Here is a 12,410-nt window from a genome sequence, read left to right as displayed (position 1 = left end):
CTCCAACACTGAAAGGAAGCTGAACACTTCGGTTTGACCCTATTGGTTTTAAAATAGCCCGGACAGGGAAGTATATTTATAGGCAGCATTTGCGTTGCTATGCATCCGAGTGACACCAGACACTACAACTGAAAGGTTTCCTTGCGTCAGAGGAGACCCTACAACACACGGTGTCACTTCTGGGAGCTCACCACCCCTCTGGGGCGCGGATCGCTAACACATTTATGGGACACGCGATGCTTGGAGGGCGTCTGCTGCCCGGCTGCTCGGGTTCAGAGGAAGCCAGCCCGAAGCTGGAAAAATGGAGAGACTTGATATGAGGTTTGACAGGTGCTTGCCGTCAGCGTCTTTAGCCTCATTACGCGGGCTCCTGCAGGGTCTGCGTGCGTCACTTTTTGTGCCTCACGTGGTTGTCATTCCAGCCAGGGCCGCGCTGCCTGCTGGAGGAGATCATCAACAAACAGGAGGGAATCTGGAGGAGGAAAGTCCCCACAACGGAAGATATCCACTTACTAAGGAAGCACGTTTAATACATGCAGATGCAACAGAGACCAACGACACATAGCAACGACACATCTACACATACGACTTCTACTTATTTTTGACACAAATGGAATCCCATAACATTAAGATCACAAATGTTCGGTTGTGCCAGAATGGATCGATAAACCAGATAAAGCACATGTGTCAAACTGAAGGGCCAAATCCTGTTTCTTGTTTAATGAAATTGCAAAATTGTGTTTCTTTCGACATCAGTGGAATCTTAGCTGCATTTCCATTACAAGTGTACATGAGTAATTAAAGAGCATAATGCTACATCACCATCCTACCACACGTCTTTTTCTCTTTAACCAGCAGGTTCTTGATCAAGTTTTCATTGCACTTTTGCAAAACCAATTTCAAAATGCCAAAGAAAAAACATCTCATCCTTGCACAAAAAACTTTCAATCAAAAAAACAAGTTTTTCTTTTTTTCAGAATTGGTATGTTTCTATTAAGCAAATTTATTTTTGAAGTGTCAAATTGTGCAATTATATGGTCAGTGGAAATGCAGTTACTGACAAAGTTTTGCACACATTTTAATGAAAACACAACTAGATGTTATGCAGAAGATTCTGCTAATGAACGTTTCACCAAAGATTCAAATTTACAAAGAATTCATGTATGTTTCATGCATGTTTTTTGGATGAAAATTCACATTTAGTTTCAGTCTGGTTCTATTTTTCAACCAGTAAATCTACTGTTGAAATCTGACAGAATAAGGGTTAAAACAAGGCCAGCAGAAAATGGTAAAAATGTAAAAACACATGTTCACTACTCCAGTCTTCAGCTTTTAACCTTTTCTCTATAAAATCAGCATCACAAAACAAAACAAAAAACCGCTGACTGCACAAAGATCTATGCTCACCCAGTGGAAAATATGAGTCTAGGAGGACTGAAACTGTCACATTTCTGCAAGGCATATAAATAATACATAAACATCACACTTCAGGGTTGCACAGAACCTTTATCTGCAGGGCAGAAACGGCAAACAGCCGCGTGAAACTCCAGCCTGCAGCACAGCCGACTGCACATTGCTGAAATTCTCCACAATTAAACATAATGAGCTGAGCTCTTGCATGAAACAGCTGTGCAGTCTGGAGATAAAGCGGGTCAAACGGACCTGATCCGACGGCTCCCTGACCAGCTGGCGGGACCGGCGTAACCCAGACGACGGTCTGGCTGATAAAGGTTCTGACTGAACTGATCCACAAACACTCTCCAAGACGATAAACAACTGAGAGACATTCAGCATCATTTAAGGTTTTTCTTCCTGCAATCAGCAGAAAATCTCTTTACTTTTAACTTTTATTTTAACTATTTGCCATTTGTCCAATTTCTGTTAGAAATATCTTTACACTCTTGAATTAAGACCAAAACTAACTTAAAATGAACTTTTCAGCGAGATATAGAAGCTTGTTATTCCTCAATACTGATTAAAAAGTTGTTTCACTTATAACAAGACATTTTCCCAAGTTATAAGTGAAATAATCTACCAATGGAAATAGTATTTTTTTCCTCAAGTGTAAATAATTATTAACTAAAACAAGCGCCTCCAGCTGAAAAGTTGCTTGTAGATTACTTTTCTCTTATTTGAAGTGTACCAAGATATTTACACTAGAAACTAAAACAAAAATTCTTGGTAAGGTTTTATGTTTTGCAGTGCAGCTGCTGTTGATGTTTGCTATGTTTGGGGTAATAACATTCAACCCCAAGACACACGAGGACAAGAATTATGCCACAAAAAAGTCAATTCACATAAGATTCCCTTTTAAAATGCCCCAAAGATGATTTAAAAACACAAAAAATAAAACAAATGTCTTGTCAGAATCCATTTTGCAGCTATGGTTCTTTTAATAAAAATGTTCTCAGTGTTTGAAATGATCTAATTGTTTATTAAATCGGATCTTAGATTTCATTCACGGCTGTTTTATTAAAGTCCGGTTTGATGTGGACCAAAAAGCGAACTCTGGCCGCCTACAAACCTAGATCTGGGTTTGATTAAAATGAACTCTGGTGGTGTTTGAATCTGGAGTCGGCTTCAAAAGCAGGAATTGGACTACAGCGCAGGGAATTCTGGGTAAATACAACCAAAAACAAACGTGCTATTCCAGCGCTGGCTGGAGAAATGGCTTATGATCTTTTACCAAGCACAAAAGTCATTTTTGTTATCATTTTAAAACTTTTTTCTCTGAAAATATTTTCTAAATGAATGAATTACTTCAGTTTTAGTGTTGAAGTGCTTTTGTTACCTGTGACGTCAGGCTCTTAATTATAATAATCTCACAGCATCTGCTGCATTTCCCTCATCTGAACTCTGATTTGACACGACGCCGCCCAGCGAGAGGAAGTCCAGAATCAGAGGAGGCCATAAAATTGAGCCAAACCGAGTCTTTAAACTCTCCTCCGAGTCACGCAGCAGCTCAACTCCTTCCTGCAGGGAGAGGTGTGTCCGCCCCGCCAGCCTTTGGTTTGTTAGGATTGCAGCAGAGATTTTATGAACTGAAGAGTCTGAGGCAGAGAGAGAAAACTTCTGCTGCAAACCGAGTAATGAGATGCACATTTCGAGGGGAACCAGCGGCAGTTTTGCTTCAAGACGGGCCAAGAGGGAGAAAAGTCAAAAGCTTGAGTGGACCTTTGTCCTAATTTTCCAGAAACATTACGTGCATTTCGACTCTAAAACATCTGCGGGTCACAAAAGGTGTGAGAAGCAGAGCAGCACACGCACTTTTTCTGATCCTTTCATGTGCTGCCAGAGGTTCATGGAGTGGCTGCTGTGCTGGTTGCTCAAAGTCCCAGAGGTTCTGGTAAAACCCCCGTTTCACCAAGACAAACCTCTTCCAGGCTGTTTCCTCCCTTTTTAATGATGAGTCCCACTTCAACAAGACAACTGTCACTAATTCAAATCCTCTTTGTTTCACTCTGCAAAGGCTCCAGCCAAACTGGACAAAACTTCTCAGATTTACAGCAGACGACTTTGAAAATGATTAAATGGATTATAAAAACACAAGAGAAAGAAAAACGTATAAGGTGAATAAATGAGCAGACTGCAAAATCACAAAATATCAACAAGTAGTTTTGGTCTAGATTCTAGTGCAAATATCTAGTTCCTCTGAAAGATTATTTCACTTGTAACATGGGAAGATGTCACATTATAAGTGGAAATAAAAACTAGTTGATCTAGTACTTTTTATCTATATTCAAGAAGTATTTACTCAAAACAAGATCCTTTACCTCTGTCCAAGAAATTACTCAAGTAAGAGTAAAATAGTATTTGGTGAAAAGTAACTAAAGTACTGAGTAACTGATCAAATTATCAATCATTTAATATTTAAAATTTGTAAAATGTAAAGTTAAAAATGGAAATTTTAGTATTTTAAGACCCAAAATGACAAAAATTCATATAAGTAACAAAAAACAACAAAATTAGGCAAAATTATTTTTTTTTCCAAATCAATTTTTTAAATAAAAAACTTTAAGAAAAACTGCAGGTGTGTGTCTGTGTCTGGTGAATCTTTGGTTAAAACATGTTTGTTTTTCATTCAGTAGGTAGAGAATAAAGAAATTTTACTCAATTAAGAGTAGAAATACTTTATAATAAAAGTAAAAGTATAAAGTAAAAAGTACAACATTGTAAAATTATTCCTAAAAGTAATTTTTTTTCCCAAAAAAAGAGAAAAAGATACTTAAGTAAACGTAACTCTGTGCCTTAGATTACAGATGTGACTGTTTATAGTGAACCTAACAGGAGCGGTGAGACAAAAACAGATATTTGTTCATCTAACCAACAACAGAAAACATGTGAAACTCACAGAGAAATGTCCTACATGTGCAACTTGTAAAATCTGCTTTGATGCATGTTTATGAAGGTTTGGGAGCTTTTGAACCTTTTCTTTCCGTTCTGGACTGAATCACGTTCAGCCTTTCTGGCTGGCAGATGGGCGCTCTGAATGCTGAACAACATCTGAATCATCTTTGTGGAGTTTGAGCTTGTGGGGAGCTACAGACCCTGATTCTCTCCACCAGGGAAACGAAAAGAACAAAAGGAAACCTGACACCCAGAGTTCAGCCTCATGATGCATCAAAGTTCATTACATCCGTATGTTTCTGCAGTAAATATTGGAAAACATTCTTTAACTTTTCTGTCCTCATGTGTTCGGTTTGTGTTCTTCGTCTGCGCTCAGGCTCTCCTGGGTTATGGAACAAGGATCCAGCTCTTTCTGTCACAATAAATATAAATCAATTATTCACTTGATAAATTAAAACAAGCTAAATAATTTCCATTTGCATAATTTATTGTTTTTTCTCTTCCTACCAAAAGTGGATGACAAAAGTCTTCAGTTTGGTGCTTTGGTCTCATCGAGCCCTTTGTTTACAGAGACTTTATCATTCATTTTATTTGTTGTTTTTGTTGTTTTGTTTATTTTATTTTGGATATTTAAAATGTCTTTCAGTTCCAGTGTTAAATGTTCATGAAAATTTAAAGTTTAATGATATTTGAGAATGCATTCTTTCATTATTATGTCATTATAGTAATTGAAAATGATCTCAAAACAATAATATTATCGTTTATCGCAATAACTACTGGGACAAAACTTGTCATTGTGACAGGGCTAATTGTGACATTTTTAAAGTTTTGCTTGGTTTGATGGTAAATAAAATAAAACCATTGAGATGAAACTTTGTTAAAAGAAATCTAACATCAGATATTTAAAGAACCAGTTATATTGTCCATGTTAGTGAAGCTTCAGAAGCTAATTAAACATAAAGTACACGTTACATTACTTCTTCTTTGGTGTTGGCAGTTTTGCAGCTCCACCTTGCATAGTTAATTTTTTTTATGGATGGAGGAATTTCTAGAAAGTTTGCATTCACCTAAAGCACCAAAATGTCACAGTTATCATAAAGTTTATATCAAAGAAGAGAGAATCCTGCTGTTCTTGTTTCTGTGATTTATTACAAACATTCCTAGATTAGTAAATAAGCAGCATTATGTGAACGGCCCTGGAGGAAATATAAAGGTGTGTCTGATTCACCCAGAGGTCATCTGACAGAGTGATGTCATGGGAGGGAACTTCTTCTTTTCCTTTTCATCCGAACAACTCGTGAAGTTTCCAGTCCCTCCGCCCCTCAGCCATTACTCACTGTCACACATGAAACCGAAACGTGAAGGAAACCTTTCCAAAGAGCTTTAAGACAAACACTTTCACAGAATCATTTCAGATCTGAATGATAAACCACTTTGTTTTTCATCTCATGTCCCAGTTTCATGCATTCACACCAGCTATGTTTAGTCCGCTTTAATCAAACTCTTTCTCGTTTGTCTAGAAAACCCGGTTCGTTTGTGGAGGCGTGAATGCGTAACTCTGAAAAAAGCGCCTAAAATCCAAGCAGAGCAGAGCAGAAACCGCCCCAAAAGCAGGAAGAGGACTACCGCGCAGGGCATTCTGGGTAAATACAACCAAAACAAACATGCTAGCTTAGCGCTAGCAGGAGGCCACAGACAAAAGAGAAATCCGCCACCGCTAAAATTGACGCTACTCTATTTTTGTTTACATTTCGTGAAAGAGGAAGTTGCGCTCATTTCTTCTTTGAAGGCTTTCGTGTCGTTTCCTCCTGTGGTTCTCGCTGCAGCGCCCTCACAGGGGAGGAGAGGAACAGGTTTCTCAATTAGTTTGGATGGTTTCATACAGGAGTGCCCAAACTTTTTGAGAGCAAGATCTTCTTTTTCTGTCACCAGCCACCTGAGATCTACCTCATCACACAAAGACATAAAAATTGCAAATTAAACTCTATTGACTTATTTTATATGCGAATATACATCAGTTATAGCAGAAATAATAAAGTGACAGAAAACAAGGTAATTATAATTGGACTGTAGTCCAATTTTGTCGTTTATTGAATGTTCAGAAACTACAGCAGGTGTAATGAGCCACAGCAAAGGTAAACAAAGATAAACAAAGGTAAACAAAGGTAAACAAAGATAAACAAAGGTAAACAAAGGTAAACAAAGATAAACAAAGGTAAAACAACCCGAACAGATGATCAACTCTAAACCACTCCTGCCTTTTTACTCTCTCTCTCTCTCTCTCTCTCTCTCTCTCTCTGTCGTTTAAGCACACCCGTTGCCGTGGTAACCGCCTGCGCCCTGCAAGCTGAGCAAAGATATTAAAAACACAACATTCAGTCCGTTACGATATCAGGTTTCCAGGCTTGATATTCATTTCTCGATTATTAATAAGCCCTTTTTTTCTCTCATTTTTTTGGTTAATGGAACCGAATGGCACTGAATTGCGCAACACCTTGTTGAAACAATAATTACTGAGATTATTAATTTTAACATGTTTCGTTGACTTTTTATAATTCTTTTTTAAAGAAGCTACGAACGTTTAGGATCTTAGTGAATATTTTTGATAAGTCCATCAGAATTGGAAGTGCTGGTCTCAGCGTCCTGGCGGCGTTCAGTTTGTCACCTGCCGAGATCGACTCAAAACCAATCGACGTATTGGGACCCCTGGTTTCATGCATTGTAGTGTGAAAGAGAACCTCAGAAGCTGAAAATGGAAGAAATGTTGCAGTTTTGGTTCCCAACTGCACCTTATGAAACAGCATTAGCCCCCATAAGAACTGAGAGTAAGACAATAAAGGCTGGAGGAAAATAATGATGGAAATAATACAGAGAAACAACACAAGCAGAAGTCTACTACTGGGAAAGATATGACAATGTTGTTTATAGCATATTCAGGTTGTGGGTCTTTTTGTTGTTGAAAAAGTTGCTGTAATTATTCTAGTAAATAATTCAGAAAATAAGTAAAAGTGTTCTTGCATTATTTATGCCATTACTATTTGAGAAAATGGTCACAAACAACAGTATTTTAGTTTATCGCCATCACTTCTGGGACATTTTATTGTGCAGCAGAATTGGTTATGGTGACAGGCTGATTTCCAGTAACATCACCAACATTCTGCACCAGTAACTGTGCAGGGATGGTGATCACTCAGCTTTGGTTGTACAAACATCACAGTTCTCTCCAAACTGCTGTGGAGGAAACTGTCCCAAACTTTCTCCACATCCACAGAACAAAACATGAGCCTCATTACGTCATCAGAGGGTAACGATCTCCACTAAAGCCACTCCTAGACATGAATTCCCTCGTTTCTTCAGTCAGTAAGTGGATGAAACCACGCCACACTACGTCACTGTGGGCTGGAAAAGTAATAAAAAGTGAGAAACATCCATCTGGAAATCACTACTGAGTCAGATGATCATAAACATTTGAATGATGGAGCATCTTTGGTGAGAAACTAATTTGTGTGCAGCAGACCACCCTGACTAACGCCACTACCTCCACCCTCATCCTCCTCCTCTTCCTCAGTGAAGACAAACAATACCAGCAGAGGAGACATGTTTGGATGAAGTCTGGGGTTTTATCAGCTGTGGACATTCCTGCCGGGCGAAGAGCAAACAGGCTGTGGGAACGATGTTCTCGCTGATTCAGGCTGCGGCTGCCGTCATGACGTGAAAATGAGGCAGTCAGGGATCAGTAAATGAGATTTATGACTCATGGAAGGAGAAGTCTCACTCTCTCCTTATGCTGTAGCTTTGATTTAATGCAGCCATAATATAACATAAAATATTTTAGTTTACATTCATGTCAACAGTTTTTGTGGCTCTGATTACAAACACTCTGCACAAAAACAGAATCTACCCACAGATGAATCTTAAAGGGGACGTTTTATGCAAAATTAAAAATTCACATTTTGAACGTTTTGTTTTTCCATTCGGGTCTCAACTGGTTCTGAAAACAGCCGAAGCGCTTAAAAGAATTATCCAATTAAAAAATGATGGCTCTTTGGTGTCTAGAAAATGAGCTGTTTGTTGAGTCATTCTGCGCCGTTACCTAGCAACCCCAGCTAAGCCTAGCCCGTCACTTAGCAACTTCAGCAGAGTTCCAGCACATTTGGTCAGCTGGTTTTACCGCTGTGCAATGGCTGCTGGAAAAGAAACATGTTTTGTTGTTGACTTTACAACCAGAAACCACTTGCTACAGTCTTGTTAAAAAATAGTTTCTTCAAAAAATGCAATGAAGGTATTTTGTATGGCCCCCTGATGATTTTCCCATGTTATAGGTTAAATATTCTGGTACTCTTTTATCAATATTAAGGAATTGTTGACTTAAAATAAACTACATCTTAGTAAAAGGTTTCTTGTAAATTGGTTTTGTCTTGTTCCAAGTGTATGAAGATATTTGCACTAGAAACTAGACAAAAAATACTTGGCAAGATTTTATGTTTTTGCAGTGCAGATTCATCTGTAAGTAATTATAAATGATAGAAATTATTTTTAGGGCTAATAGAATGAATGGATCTGCATCAGATCAGTGCAAACTGCTGGCACACAAACTCCATCTGCAAACCAAATAAAACACAACATCTTTGTCTCTGCTGACTGAATTTAGGTAAAAATTTGATTTTCTTTTTTATTGTTTTGCACAAACTTTTTCAGACAGTCTGAGTGACACCACCCAGTCCGGTTGGTGGCGGGGCCTTAGCGAGAGGAAACCAGGAACTCTGGGAGGAGCAGCTTCCCACACCCAGAAGAAGAGACGCACATCGCTCTAAAACAAACAGTCCTCCACTCAGGAAGGAAAGGACTCTTTTTTTGGGACTTTATCAGATCTGCAAGATCCTCGGTCTGTCTCTCATCCACTGCTGACTTGTAGTGTGACAGCAGCTCATTTAGTCTTTACGAAATAAAAAAAAGAAAAAACAAAGAAAAATCACATTCCAGTTTGAGATTCTCATCTTTCCTCAGGATCACTGATTCAGAACCAATTTATTAAAATAAGCTTGTTTTATTATGGATCCTCCAGAACAACTGGGACATCATGAATAAACCTCCTTTAATATGTTTCAAATTAAAGGGAACATGTGTGAACTGTTTCTTGTAGAAAAACTGGACCACTGAAACATGATTAATGTCCTCATAAAATGATGCAAAAAAATATCTTCAAATTTTGCACACCATATTTTGTGATACCGCAATGCATCTTGTCTCATTTTTTAATTTCACAGTGTTTGCACTGAAGAATAAGAATGACAGAGTTGAAACTCAAAACCACACTTTGGTCTCCGCTGGAACGCTGCTGGTTTGCTACAAATTCAGGACGCCCCATCTCCACTGAAAGTCAGGCATAAAGCTCCATGGCTGCTAGTTCTCACAAAATACGTTCGTCTCTTCGACTTTAACATCTGTCCTACCAGACTGCAGTAGAATGTTTCCACAAAATCGACAGAATTTCCTTAAAAATACAGGAGCACCAACAAGGAAACATGTCAGCATTTTTTATCATCTTATGAGCAGTATCACAGGATGCAGCCAGAGCCTGTTACCTAGCAACCCCAGCAGAGTTCCACCCGTTACCTAGCAACCGAGCTCCAGAACATTTGGTCAGCTGTATTTTTCTTTTACTGCTGTATGAACTGTACACTGTAAAACGTTAAAGCAGCATTTAGTTGTGTCTACTACATTCTACTCGTTAAGTCAAATAAATTTAGATTTTGAACTTAAATGTGAGTTTGTGAAAGATAAACTTACAGCAGTAAGTTGTGTTAACTTTTTATTAATTTGATCAAACCTCTAAGAGTTGAATAAACTAGAGTTTGTAGGTTAACACTTAAAAACACTGAAAGAAGAAAAAGACAGGAGTGGGAAATATTTCCCAGATTCCTTAGCGGCATGTTGTCGTATCCTGAGATGGAAGTGCGATCTGACTTTTGTGTTTTATAAAGGCAAATGTTTGCAACTTGCTCAAAAACATTTAGTGTGAACAGGACATAATCCTGAAGCTTTGCAGAATTCATTGTGATGTCTAATAAAATTCATTATCAGATCAGAAATTTTGTTCATGTGATTTGAAACAAGAATTTAAATTATTCCAAAGTAAAATAAGTAGTTATTTTAACTTGATATTGAGGAAAATAATATAGAAATGTGGCTCTTTAACTTGGAGAGGGTAGTTTGTTTGTTTTTTTTTTACGCGTGCATGGATGCTGCTTTCTTGTTCGTTGTGCAGGAGGCTCTACTTCTGTTTTTCAAACATATATTGTACATCTATTTGCAGCCATTTTCAGGTGCGAATGTAAACATGGAGTTGGGGCAGCAGCTTATTTGGATTTAAAGTGACAAGATGTCCTAAAACAACTCAAAATAGGAAGAACTAAGAATTGTTTTGTGCAGAAAATGCAGTCAGTGATTTCACACAGATTTTCTGTTTCCCTCTGTTCTGGATTTCTTCAAAATGGACTTGATTCATGCAAAGTGTCTAACAGGAAATCCTGAAAGAGCTGAATGAATGACAGGACCTGTTGCACAATGCCAGTTATTATGCGAGAGCGGTGTTTTGAGAGTTCAGCGCAGCAGGAGCTTCCCTCAGCTGTCTCCTGGTTGTGCAACTGCAGCTCCTTGCTGGAACGTCTCGGCAGGAACTGTGGCTGAGGAAGAGCAGGATCACGTTCACCTCCTCATCTGCGCCCTCTGCCCCAATAACCAACGCAGGCTTAGGGAAATATCTCCCTGTCACCCAGAGAAAGAGCCTGACTTTAAAAACATATACTGTCGTGTGTTTTCTGATAATCCTGAAGAGTTATTGTGTAGCACAAATTTATCCACTTAAGTCTGTTAAGACCAAGAAAGAATTTATTTAATCTAAGGTGAACATCTTGAAATCTGCATCTGGATAAATGAACAGAAATTGATAAAGTGCCCAAAACTAATTCAATACATTTTAACTAAAGTAACAGTAAAAATACCAAGATCTTACTTTTATTAAAGTAAAAATGTACTGAGTACATTGCAAACACAAAATCTTACCAAGTATTTTTAGTTTTGTTTCTAGTGCAAATATTAAAGTATATTTGAAATAAGAGAAAAGTAACTTTTTTTTACAAGATATAGGAGTTGATTTTAAAAAGCAGTAATTCCTTTTGCAGATTGTTTCACTTATAAATGTCTTGTTATAAAGTGGAACTACTCCTTTTTATCAATATTAAGGGAATTATTGACTTAAACAAGCTTCTGAAAAGTGACTTATTTCAAGAGCAATAAGACATTTTACTAAAGCAGAATTACTTCATAAGGTTTTGTGTTTTTGCAGTGTGCCTATGATCCAAACAAGAGGAGCAGGAAACAGTTCCTGCAGACAATTAGAGTAATTTATTTTGTCAAATGAAAACCTTTTGTTTGACTTGGAGGCATTTATGGGCCTTTTACTCCACTTTTATGAGGCACAAACTCTCCCACACTCTCCTGTTTCAGTGTTAACTGACACTGTGAGGTCAGGAGAACCTGCTGGGATTCTCCCTCCTCATTTGTTCTGCAGACGATCAATGGTGGGAGAGCGAGGCTGAGGTCACAAACAAGTCGGATCAAAGGGAGGACCACTGCTGGGAGAAACAGCCAAACAACCGCATGGAGAGAAAACAAGACAAGTCCTGAAGTTGTGGGTTCACAGAGACAAACAGCTAAAGTTCCTTCTCATCTGTCCCTGCTGGACGTCCCAGCGGGACGACTGGACTCCCTGGCACCAGAGCCTGGCGCTGGGGGAGATGTCGCTCTCAGATAGGGTCAGGAGAAGCTCCACCCAGCAGGAACGGAGCACACTCAGCCAAACCTGAGAAGGAAAACACCGCAGGACAGAAAGCACAGCATTCCTCTGATTCACGGGATGCGTTTTGGTTCTGAACCCACAGCACACAGCAGAACCTCAGTGGAAAGTTCTGCCAGAACATTATGGGGCGCCGTTTGTAATGCTACAGTCAATTAATGGGTTAATTATGCTTTCTAAAGAAACAAAAAATGCAGCTTCATTG

Source organism: Poecilia latipinna, unplaced genomic scaffold (genome assembly GCF_001443285.1).
Source record: "Poecilia latipinna isolate Pla-1442-1.1 unplaced genomic scaffold, P_latipinna-1.0 Scaffold99, whole genome shotgun sequence".
In the NCBI taxonomy this organism is placed as follows: domain Eukaryota; kingdom Metazoa; phylum Chordata; class Actinopteri; order Cyprinodontiformes; family Poeciliidae; genus Poecilia; species Poecilia latipinna.
Note: the sequence above shows the minus strand (reverse complement) of the source record.